Here is a 12613-nt window from a genome sequence, read left to right as displayed (position 1 = left end):
AAAGAATAAAAATTATCTCAGTGTATCACAGATAGTAAAACTGAGTACTGTTTCATAAAAATTGTCATTTTAATCTATGTATCAATATGTGTGCCTCTGTGTGTGTACTTGATCACAATGTAAATTTAGGTCTTATTGTAGACTGCAGTCAAAGAAGTTTAAAAGCTGCCATCCTCAGGAACACCCAGTGAGTACCAGTGTGTACGTGTAACCAGTAGCCCCATCCCAAACAGCCCAGAGAAAGGCTTTCCCAGCACCGGGCTTCCAGAATCCTGTGCTAAGCTAACAGTGCAGAAGAGGCAGTCAACAGGGCTCTGAATCCCAAGTGCCTGAAGGAGGAATGAAACAATCTCACCGGAGAGGAAAGGACAGCTGTGACAGTCACCCTCCCTGGATAAGATCACTGAGACCACGGATGGACATCTTCCGAGCTAACCTACAGTACAGGTAAGAATGGGAAGCTGCATTTTTAGACAACTATCCATTAGAAACCAGGACGACATATGAACAGTGCATGTTGGTAGCCTTGGATGCTGAAGGATGAGAAACCTTGGGCAAATCAGGCAAAAATTCTCAACCACAGGACAGGACAAACTGGCCCAAAGGTTCCTTAACTACAGAGTAAGTAAGAAGAAGCTGTAATTTTACTCCATCTGGGAACATTAGGAAAAAGGCAACTTTCTGATACTCTGACTTCAGTAGAACCGGATTCTTCCAAAAATATAAATGTCAAAGTCACCCATTCACAGTATAATTCGCACCAAAGTGCAAAATGGGGTACATGTGTGTACCAAAGAACAAAATCAACCAGAACTGAGCTGCCAGGGCAAAATTACAACAGAAACTTAAAATAATATATTGTCCCATCCACCTGCCAAAACATTAGCTCAAAGACATTCCTCCTTTAAATACAGTTTTACTAATTATAAAAATAATCATTCAATAAATATTTGTTGAGCACTATTTTAGGTGCCACAAACACTGAGTGAGAAAAACAAAGTCCAATTTTACCATTTTTTTCTTTCTGTGCAAATACAAAGATCTCATTAAGATAACACCGAATATGGAACATTTCACCCAGATGGTTTCACTTTTAACATTAAAGTTTCCCCCATAAAATCAAATGTTCTTTGAAAACACCATTCTTACTGGCTACATAATATTCTAACATGGAAATGGTATCATGATTGACTGAAAGACACTCCCAAATGCTTACCACAAGATAAAAACACAAAGGAGGGACATCATGAAATAGAACGTTAGACCTAGATTCAGAGCCTTAAGGAAAAAGAAGAAAAAAAAGGAAAATACAGTCTTACGAATGTCAGAGACCCCACTATTTTCCTCCACAGGGATGAATATTCACGTCCACACCACTGGCCACATCAAGCTCTAATTTGTGCATCTCCCTTTATAAGCCCCACTCCCTCTTTGATCGAAGAGAACATTGTCCGCACAGAACAATACGTTTTCATTTCAATTTCCCTTCTTTTCAGGAAAGGAAATGTTTGCACTTCAAAGGGTTTCTTTGAAGAGTAGCCCTTCAGCTCTGGCCTGTCCGGGTTGGGCGTTACGTGGACTCAGCGGGGTGTGTGGAGTCTGGGCGGCTGCCCACCGAAGTCACTCTCAAGGCCAGCTCCTTCAAGGAGAGGGTCTGGGGCCGGAGCAGAAAAAACAAACACATGGAAAAATACTCAAGGCTTTTGATCATGACCTTCAGAGGCCCATTTTCACACATAACGTAGACCTACAGCTCAGGGAAACTGAGGTACAAATGATGGGGAGCTGAGGACAATGACGTAGTAGCTTCTAAGAACAAAATCCTTCCAGACACCAGACTCGCTTAGCAAAGACCCCTCCTGGGTGAGGAAACGGGAGAGCCACTCTTACAGCTGTTATGACGAAGGGACCACCTAAGCAGACAAAGCAGAGACGTGAGATCCAAACTTCACTATCTGCACCAGTTTTAAAATCTTTCCCTAGGAACTTATGAGACGCACAGTCATCAGCAAACAGCAAACTTCACGTGGTAAAATTTCACATTTTATTTCTTCTGTAGCCCACTGGTAGGGGCCAAGAGGCTTATTAAAAGGCAAGTCTAGCAACCGCATGAAGCACCCAAGAGGTCACTGACACGGGGCCAGTGCTGTTTCCCTCAATCAGGCTCCAGGCCCCATCCTTAACCTCTGCCAAGTCCAGGAAGCAAGGGGTATAGACCAGACAAGAGTGGGCCTGCAACATTTCTTTTCAAGTCTCAAACAAGTTCTGGATATTTATTAACAATCTCCACCCTTCCCCACCCGGAGGATATGCACCACAAAGGCACCACCAAGGCTGGTTAAGTCCGCCTGCTCGGTGGGCACCTGCCCAAGGGGTGGGCAGGAGCATGAAAGACCGTCAGCTCCAGACAGGGCCGGCTCCTCCCACAGCCCCAGGACTCCTCTGCGGGGCTCCTGCCTGGTGTGTGGGTGGTAGAGGGACCACGGGACTGCGTGGCCAGGTCACCAGAGCTGAAGGAGCTGAGAAAGTCTTCCCACCACCTTTCTGGTTGATTACTCAGCCTCTGAACTGGAATTATGAATGGTTTTTATTTTCTCCTTCTTTTAATTTTCTGCAGTTTCCAAAATTTCCACAACAAAGCATTCTAACTTTTAGAAACATTTTTTCTTAAAAAGGCTCATGAGGTAGAAAATTAGACTACAGCTTTTTTGAAAGAACCCCTACACTGCACAACTCCTTCCCCAAAAATACCTAGCTATAAAGGACATTATGTGGACGACTGCAAGTCGAATATGGACTGTCTAGCAATCTGACTTTGCTATCGTACCATGGTTATATGAGAGAAGGTCCTTGTTCTTAGGAAATATACACCGAAGTACAGAGAGCAAATAAAAAGGCATAATATCTTCAGCTTACTCTCAAATGGTTCAGAAAAAATGTATATGTCTGTGTGCATGTGAGTTTGTGTGTGGGTGGAGAGAGAATAGAAGGAGGCAAAACATAAACCACCTGCACATCTGAGAAGAGGGTACTCAGGAGTTCCTTGCACTCCTGCAACTTTTCTTTTTTTTTTGAGATAGCATCTTACTCTGTCACCCAGGCTGGAGTGCAGTGGTGTGATCTCAGCTCACTGAAACCTCCGCCTCCCAGGTTCAAGTGACTCCTGTGTCTCAGCCTCCCGAGTAGCTGTGACTGCAGGCATGTGCCACCAACACCTGGCTAACTTTTGTATTTTTAGTAGACATGAGTTTCACCATGTTGGCCAGGGCTGGTCTCAAACTCCTGGTCTCAAGTGATCTGTTTGCCTCAGCCTCCCAAAATTCTGGGATTACAGGTGTGAGCCACCATGCCTGGCCTCTGTAACTTTTAACTTTGAAATGTTATCCAAAAACTGCTGAAAAAGAAAAGGGGAAAAGGAGAAGGGCAAAAAGGGTTAGGGAAGAGTTTTCCTAACTCTAATTGCCAGTCTTTCCCAGGGGACCTTCATGGGGTCCCAGAAACTGCACCCTAATGCCCCAGCTCCTGGACCAGGCCTCGTCCCAAGGGAGGGCAGGAGGTGTCCCTGACACTGTGGAAAAGCTGCGGACCAGGAAGACACTCCCAAGTCACTTTGGGGAAGACGGGCCCTCACTGCAGGCTCTGGTGTGGACAGCTCCTGCCCCAGGCTCTCTGAGAGTGTTAAAGCAGCATCCTCTATGGAAAGGCGGCACCTCTGCAAGATATTGTAGAAATCATCAAAGCCAAGCCAAGGGCAGGACGACAGAGGCCACTGGCCTTAAGAAGGATGGAATACACAAAAGGAAGCTGACTTTCCCCTACGAACAGTCTCTGGTTCCCACAAGACCCCCTGCAATGGGGTCTCCCCAGGTGGAGATGGAGGTGGAATGTGGGCATGGCTGGATGGTGATAAATCACACAAAGCAACCTTGTGGTCTGGGCAGGAGGCATTGCATCCAGCCAAAGGCTGGTGATGTAAATGCCAAACTACTCACCCAAAAAGAATGCAGCCCAGTCTCTGTCATACACACTGGCTCCTGACACTGGCCACGTCCCAGCGCAGCTGCCCCAGGGACCCCAGGGCTCCAGCTGTGCCAGACGCCTGGACTTGGGAGGGGGAAGACCTGCGTTCAGAGACAGCAGAGGGAAATCAGGGCAAAGAGAGGGAAGGCAGGGTGCCATCCAGCGTTGGGGCGCGTGACCAGTGCCAGCACCACTTGGACTCAGCCAGAAACAGAGGGACACAGGCAGATGGGCTTCAGATCTGTCTGCCTCCTACTCACACAGGGCAGGCCAGACCAGGCCTATACTGAGACAGGCTGGAGTCCAGGTAAAGGCAGATATCTAGGTTCCAATCTTCACTCGGCCGCTGACTGCCTACCTGTGTGCCCATGGGCCACCTGCCTCCCTCCCCCCATCAGTCAAAGCAGAAGGGCCGACCTCACTGGGTGGCTGGGAGGACTCAAATGAAACATAGATAAAGCGTAGAGCACATGCTGAGCATGAAATAAGTGCTTGCAAGGATTGATCTTACCTAGCCCCGGGGCCCCTCCCTTCCTTCCTACTTCACCTAAGAGACTTTAGCTAATGGCACTTGGTAGGCAGACAAGATGCAGAGAAGGACACTCCGAAGACATCCGTAACAGATCAACTCCAGCCACTTTGTGGGGAGGTGAGCCCCTGCCTTCTCACTGCTGCCCCCCCGGTGGGTGTCCCCCACCACCCCGCCCTGTATGGAGGCATCCTATCCTACTGACACAAGCACGGGATGAGTGAGGTGGGAAACGCACGGCCCAGAGTTTCAGCTTCTCAGCTTTGCTTTTTCTAAAACCCAAGGTCTTCAGAGTAATTTGAACAAAATGTTTAGGATGACTATAGCTAGGGCAGTCACTCCCGTCCTGCCTCCCACCAAACACACACACATACACATACACATACAGCAAACACTAAGAAAGGGGCTGTGAGCTCTGTTTCCCAGGAGTCCTAGGAGTCACCAAGCCCAAGCTGTGTGGGTCTGAGACCTAAGCAAACCTGCACCCCATGGCCAGGGGGACACCAGGATCCCAAAGAGAGATGGCTTCAAGTCCATCCAGGCAGTCAGAGTCAAAACAGCCCAGAGACTTTTGTTCCTTCCCTCAGACCTAGGACCAGATGAGATGGTGAACCTGTCAGCAGATGCCTCAGAGGCCCACATCCCTCCTTCAGCACCCTGGGACTATGTGTGCCCCTTTCTAATTCAGACACAAACCCAAGGAAAGAGCACAACATTTTAATGCCTTGGTAAAATGAGAGAGCAAAATGAAGTTGTTATAAAAATTATTTTTCTCAGGGCCAGGCTAAGTGGCTCACGACTGTAAACCTAGCACTTTAGGGAGGCAAGGCAGGCGGATCACTTGAGGCCAGGAGTTTGAGACCAGCCTGGGCAACATAATGAGATCCCTCCTCTACCAAAAAATAAAAATTAGCCGGGTGTGGTGGTACATACCTGTGGTTCCAGGTACCGGAGAGGCTGACGTGGAGGATCACTTGATCCCAGGAGGTAAAGGCTACACAAGCTGTGACTGCACCACTGCACTCCAGCCTGAGTGACAGAGCGTGACCCTCTCTCAAAAATATATATATATATCCATATACACATAGATATATATATTTCTCCCACGCCTAAATCAAGGAACTGAGCCTTCTTTCCAGTACGATAGTTAACACTTATATGCAACATTTAGACTTGTGCCAGAGGCTGTGTTAAATCCATAGCACGGATTATCTCGTTTAAATCCTCTCAGTCCTATAAGGTAGGCACTAGAAGTCAATTATTATGCAAACAATATGAAAAAGAATTTAAATGTGGTTCCGAGGACTATCAGAAAAAACACTTATCCCAGAAGTGGAACCCACTCTGGGGCTCTGCTCTTTCCGCCAGCAGCGGTCATGACGTCTCATTCGACCCCACAGCGTAGAGGCCCCCTAACCTCATGTTGCAGAGGCCCCACATCGAGCAGAGGCCACTCCCGGAGTCACCACTGCTAGACGGTCTCTACAACACAGAACTCACTGTGCAGGACACGGGGATCCACTTCTAAAGAAACAGGAATGCAGCTGGTTGTCCTCACAGCCAAGAACCCGATCTGAACGAATATTCTGAAGAAAGCACTGCAGCAGGAATATGGAAAGCTAGGAAACAAAACTGCCATGCCCTCTGTGCCCCCAGGAAAGGGAGGGGCAAGGGGACAATCAGAAAACAAAATGGAAAGACAATGTAGCCACACACAGTCCTACTAGAAGGGGCCTCCTCTCCCACCTCCAAATAAACCCCCAGGTTTCCTTGCTCTTGACTTTCGGTTGCCACGGTCAGAACTGCAGGCTGCTAACAAAAGGACTGATCTCAAGAGAGAAATTTAAATGCATGGACTTGGTGCCTTTATTCTTTCAAAGAACACTATGGACTCCATGCTTCCTAACTTCACCACTGTGAGGCTGAGAGGGACAGGCTCTCCCAATATACAGATGGAGCCAGTGTAGAAGGTTCAGGAAGTCTAAATTACCTCAGAGAGAAGCAAAGGCAGGATTCCAGAAGCCAGGAGGAGTGCTGTTCCCAGTATTGGTCCTGACTCCCCTCAGTTCCTCAAAGCAGCATCCTTCGTTTCAAGGCAGATAATCATCCCATTCTGCATTGAAGCTGTGAAGGCCTCTTCCCTCAGTCACACGGCTCTGGCTTCATTATCCAGTGTGTTCACCAAATGCAATACCTGCCATTCCCCACTGTTTCTGACAATAATTAGATGAAAAAAGCTCAATGAAAACCACTGGGTGTGGCAGGAGGGGCAAACCGCAGACCAGCCAGAATCTGGTCCATGTTCCTGACCAATGGGCCAGGTAAACGGCATCCCCCGGGTCTGCCAATGCTGCACATCTGAACGAATGCCTTGGGAGAGAAATGAACACGGCTAGCAAGCCACCAAATCACTTTCCCAGTTTTATGCCCATCCTTCTGGTAATTCCATTTGGCAAATGCACTAAACCTGGCTTGACAGATCATGACCCACACTGAACCACAGGGGTGGTTATTTTCAAGGCTGCTTTGCAGTTGGGTATGGGGGTGGGGGAGGAGGCAGATTATGACAAAACAGAAAGGGAGGCCACTAAAGTTTATCACAAGGCAGGTAATCTGCTGCAAATGAAGCTACTACTCTGTTCCCTCACTGGAAGAGAGGTCCAAACCCTGGGGTGGACAGCAGGTTGGCCAGGGATCTGATGCCTCCCCACCCAAGGCCTGGGAAACCCGAGGGGAGGCAGATGTCCTGATGATACAGGAAGATCCCAGGACCTTTGAACCCCATGTTTAGAGGGTCCCCATTCCACAGGACAAGCCCACCGCCAGGTGGCCCACTAGAAGGCGGCAGAGGAGCAAAGGGAGGCCATGGGCAGCAAGGAGCCAGAGGTTGAAGAGACCCCCCAGATTTGGCGAGAGGAGCCAGTGAGGCTAGGTGAAGGGGAAGGACGCCAGCACCCTGGACGGCTGGCTGCAACACACAGGCAGGCACCTGAGAGGGGCTCCAAGAAGATACGTCTTCTAGCCCTGACCCTGGGGATGAGAGTTCTAAAAAGGGCAGTTGTGACTTTCAGAAAGTCCCTCTTCCATCCAACAGGTTCTTTGCTCAGCCTTCCCATCTCATTAATACAGCAACTCTGATGTGCTTGGAGTCATATTTGACCTTTCTCACCCTCCATGAATCCACTGGCCAATCTTATTGGATCTGCTTTAAAATCTGTCCAGGTCTGCAGGGCCCAACTATATAGAAAAACACCACAACCCATCGGAACGTCTTGCTTGGAGTGAGGACCAAGAAGCAGGTGGAGTGACAGGCATCTCTGAAGATGCCTCTGGAAGAGATAACTCCGAGACCCAAGTATCTCCAAGGTTTAGAGGAAAAAAAATATTTTTCTCCATAACAAGGATGCACTTATTCACATTTCAAATTTGTCCCTCGGAATAACAGCAATCTCTCCAAATACATGGTTGATAATGAGAAAGGATTAATTTAATTGGCTCTGAGCCCTCCAACATAGTTACCTATTTGTATGGACTTTGGTTAAAATAAACTACAGACCGGCATAATCAATCAACATGTATTTAATTCCATCAAAGAATGAGTTCTTCTACCAAATAGAAAACAAACTCCCTGAAGTCAACAACCTTGTCTTTCAAGCCTTTTTTTTTTTTTTTTCCACCTAAAGCAAGTAATCATATGCACAGAAGCATGTGGCTCTAGGATCCAGACCCAGACAAGGGAGTACATTTCTGATCCACTTATTAAGCCCTGTTCTCTTTACTCAAAACTCCTTTGACATCCTTTGAATTTTACCTTTATAATAATTAAACGTGATCGTAATATGCTAAACCTATTTTTAAAACCATTTTAACCTATTGTTGACTTTTCCCCTAAGTTTCTATTCTGTTCGTGTGACTTAAATAAGACCTTTTGTTTTAATAACAGGAAGGTGTGTTCATATGAAAATCACGATAATTTCCACTAACACCAACTAAAAATACCAGAGGAATAAATGTTTCATGGTTACCTATTATCTGAACCAAACATAAAGGGCAAGAAATATTAAGAAAAACCCCAAATAAATTATAATTCGAATTAAATACAATTAGGGCATTCAGCCAGAGGCCGACATACACAATTCTACTAGTCGAATGGAAAATAAAAGGCACATTTTTTAGGGAGATACACCTGGGATTGAAATCCCAACCATCTGGTAACTATGTCTGGACTAAAACCCAACACATGAGGGCATGGCGGTGATGACGTGAGTATTGGGAAATGCAGGTTATTTTTTTTCCTGAAGGCACATGTCTGACTATCCCAGTCACACAAGTCAAACACAACTGCCATCTGGGTCCCCCATCCCCACGAAAGGGTCAGGAGCTGAACCAACAGGCCGTTGTAGTACTACCGCGCAGCTGCCGCTCTGAATACACGCAGGTTTTAGAATGACTGTGACCTGCCCATGCCCGGGAAGTTTTCTACTACGCAGAAGGGAACACCCTGAGAATACGGTGTCTTCCCAAAGGCGGAAGAACTTCCTCTCACTCCAAACCATGTGGAGGGCCTGAGGAACCCGGTCTTTTCAGGCCACACTGGGTCACAAAGCAGCCCACCTAGGGGAGACTTCCTCGAAGCAATCTTGGGGACCCAGACGAGAGGTGCAGGCGGCGCGTCCCGTGTTCTAGGGACAAGCGGAGGGCTAGGTGCTCTAGGTCAGGGCGACCACCAGGCGGGGATGGCGACAGAGTCCCCGGGCGGGCCACCTGCCGCAGGACCACCCTCGGGGCGGCCGGGCAGGGTCCCCACCCAAGGCTGATGACACATCCCTGGACCTCGTGGCGGGGCGGGGTGCTCTGCACCGCGCCATGTAAGGGAAGGTCTCCTCGCTGCCAGCGGGCTCCGGATGCTTCCCGGGCTGGCCAGTGCGCCCGCCGCCCGCCTACCCACCCCGACCACCCGGTGCGTAGCGGCGCGCGGGTCCCCGGACAGGCGCGCGGGGGGCGGGCATCGCCAGGTCGCCCACGCTTACTCACTCGGTGTTGCATCATACACCACGCCGCGGCTTCAAGGAGCCAAAATGGACTCCGTGGAGGCGACAGCCGCATGGGCACCGGCCCCGCGCGCCCACTCCAGGGCCCGCCCGGTCCAGGTCCTGGCCCTTCCCGGAGGATGGCAGCGCTCCCGGCGCGGGGGCCCTCGCCACTCCCACGCCACCCTCCCGCGGCCCCACGCGGAGCCAGGGCTGCCTTCGTGATAACCCGGGCCCAAGGAGCTGCCCCCTGCGTTGGCGGGGGCCGGGCACTCACCGAGCCGGCGGCGGCGGCGGCGGCGGCGGCGGCGGGGCTCCGGCAGGACAGTGGACGGACAGTCGGACGCGCTCAAGGACCAACGGACGCTCGGCCGGGGAGACTAGACTGGGCGGGGCGGGGGCGCGGCGCGCGGGGAGAGGAGTGGAGGCTGCGGTTAGCGGGAGCCGGTGGCCGCGTGCGCGCCTGCCAGGCGGTTGACCCGGGGCTCACACCTGCCCGCGCTGACTGAATGGGCGCGGAGGACTGGCGGAATCCGGCGCCAGGTTTCATCAGCCGCGCGCCCGGCCCCCGCCCCTCGCGCCCAGCTCCCCGCGCCCGCCTACGGACCAGGCAGCCCCGGCCCGCTCGGCCGCGTCACCGCCGGGCACCAATGGGAGCGCGGCGCGGTGGCGGCTGCCAGCCCAGAGGCGGCGGCCGAGTACCGACGCGCCCTTGGTGGGCGGGGCAGCTGAGTCTTCGCGCGCCCGGCGCCTCAACCTGCGGTTCCCGCGGCGGGCGGGGTGCACCTCCGCTCGCCTTCTCAGTAGCTCGGCAGGCGTGTGGCCGCTTCTCCGCCAATCTCAGCCCGCCGTGCCACAGCATCCTATGGTCCCCTGCAGATCCCACAGCGCCCGGCCAGAACTAGTGCCGCAGGTCCGGCTGTGCCAATCCCGTCCCGGCGGGCCCCAGGGAGCTCACACGGAGCTCTAGACCAGTTTTCCTTCTGGTATAAGATTTGGTATGCACGTAAAGGGTTTAAATTGTCTTTTCTTTTTAGAGACAGAGTGTTGCCCTGTTGCCCAGGCTGGAACGCAGTTCACCTTAACCTCGAAATCCTGGTCAAGTGATCCTCCCGCCTGGGCCTCCCAAAGCGCCCTAGGATTACAGGCCTGAAACACTGCACCGGCCTAAAAATTACTATAAATCTTCATATCTTTGTTATTGGATTATTTTATTGCTATTCCCTTGCCCTTGCTAATACTTTATCCTTGCCAGTTGTCAGAAGAGCCCCAAAGCTTGAATCTACCAGTGCCCCCTTGGCGGTGGCAAATGCACAAACAGCTAAGTCAGAACGGCTCACTTTTGCAGTTACCTCCCAGGAAGTGGCAGAAACTTCAGTCCTGAATCACACCGTGCTCACCTCTTAAGCTCCTTGTCTCCTTTGGTACCAAAAACCAAGCAAGAATCATAATCTTTAAAGATTCAGTGATCTACGACTTGGGATAGGTAAGCAGGGCATAAATTAATACTGCCATCCTTCTTCTTGTAGGAAAACAAAAACAGTGGACAGTGTCCGTGGCCTTTGAATCCTTTCTACAGGTGCTTCTCAAATGTCAGCTGCTGAACTATTCCCTTGGAATTAGACTAGCAATTTATAAAGTACATAATTGCATGGTGCTAGCTTCAGAAAAAGTGTTTTGTTGTTGTTGCTGCCGTCATTTGTTTGTTTTTTAGAGACAGGGGTCTCACTCTGTCACCCAGGCCGGAATGCAGTGGTACCATCATAGCTCACTGTAACTTCAAATTCCCAGGCTCACGTGATCCTCCTGCCTCAGCCTCCCAAGTAGATAGAACTACAGGCTTGTGTCATCACGCCTAGTTAATATTTCTTTTTTATATATACAAGGGTTTTTGATATGTTGCATAGGCTGGCCTCAAATACCAGCTGTCTTGCGATCATTTTGCCTCAACCTCCACTAGCATCTAGGACTACAGGGATGAGCCACCATGCCCGTTCCCAGAAAAAACTGTAATGAACACATGCAGATGGCTTAGCAGTTGTAAAATGCGTTTTTGTTTTTGTTTTAGAGACTGGGTCTCACTCTGTCACCAAGTTGGAGTGCAGTGGCAACATCATAGCTCACTGCAGCCTTGAACTCCTAGGCTCAAACAATCCCCTCACTTTAGCCTCCCCAGTAGCTGGAAATATAGGCGAGCACCATCCTGCCCAGCTTTATAATGTGCTTTGAACCGTGCTTGACATAGTAAGCCGCCATATACGCTTTGTTTTAAAACAGCAAATCTGGCTGGTCACGGTGGCTCACACCTGTAATCCCAGGACTTTGGGAGGGCAAGGCGGACAGATCATGAGGTCAACAGATTGACACCATCCTGGCCAACATGGTGAAACCCCATCTCTACTAAAGATACAAAAATGATCTGGATGTGGTGGTGCACGCCTGTAGTCCCAACTACTTGGGAGGCTGAGGCAGGAGAATTGCTTGAACCCAGGAGGCGGAGGTTGCAGTTAGCCAAGATTGCACCACTGCACCCCAGCCTGGTGACAGACCGAGACTCCGGCTCAAAAATAAATAAACGACGTATCTTCGTTCAATTGCACAGTGGTGAAATGATGTCCTCCACTCACAGAAGATCTCCCAGATCCCACGCAGCCTGCTCGGCCTGCTGAGGTTTTGCCCACATTTAAAAATCCAAGTGTGGGACTCATAGAAATAAAACACATTATGGGTTCACTTAACTTTTCCAAATTTTTACTTGGAGAAACCTATAAAGTTCTTGTCAGTTACATCCTTAAGTTTTTCAATAATTTTTAAATGCAAAGGTCAGGCAAGACTTGTAAAGAGGTACACACATACGGCCTGGCGCGGTGGCTCACACCTATAATCCCAGCACTATGGGAGGCCGAGGTGGGCAGATCACGAGGTCAGGAAACCGAGACCATCCTGGCTAACACGGTGAAACCCCGTCTCTACTAAAAATACAAACAATTAGCCAGGCATGGTGGTGGGTGCCTGTAGTCCCAGCTACTTGGGA

At 50.0% G+C, this 12613-nt stretch overlaps 1 protein-coding gene across 6 annotated transcripts in view; it reads right to left on the bottom strand.

Moving 5' to 3' along the window:
* LOC105490183 (solute carrier family 7 member 1) overlaps positions 1 to 10066 on the bottom strand; it is an 86146-nt gene extending 76080 nt beyond the window's left edge. For 2 of the 6 annotated variants that reach the window (XM_011755568.3, XM_011755563.3), the window contains exon 1: positions 1320 to 3054. The gene's annotated coding sequence lies outside the window, so the exon portion shown is untranslated. Of the gene's footprint in view, positions 1 to 1319; positions 3055 to 6049; positions 6148 to 6539; positions 9092 to 9583; positions 9685 to 9856 lie in introns of those variants that run through there. The other 4 variants (XM_011755569.3, XM_071081493.1, XM_011755570.3 and 1 more) reach the window with 4 other exon arrangements.
* Between the last annotated feature and the right edge of the window lie 2547 nt (positions 10067 to 12613).

Source organism: Macaca nemestrina, chromosome 16 (assembly GCF_043159975.1).
Source record: "Macaca nemestrina isolate mMacNem1 chromosome 16, mMacNem.hap1, whole genome shotgun sequence".
Lineage (NCBI taxonomy): Eukaryota > Metazoa > Chordata > Mammalia > Primates > Cercopithecidae > Macaca > Macaca nemestrina.
Note: the sequence above shows the minus strand (reverse complement) of the source record. Positions and strands in the feature narration are given on the sequence as shown.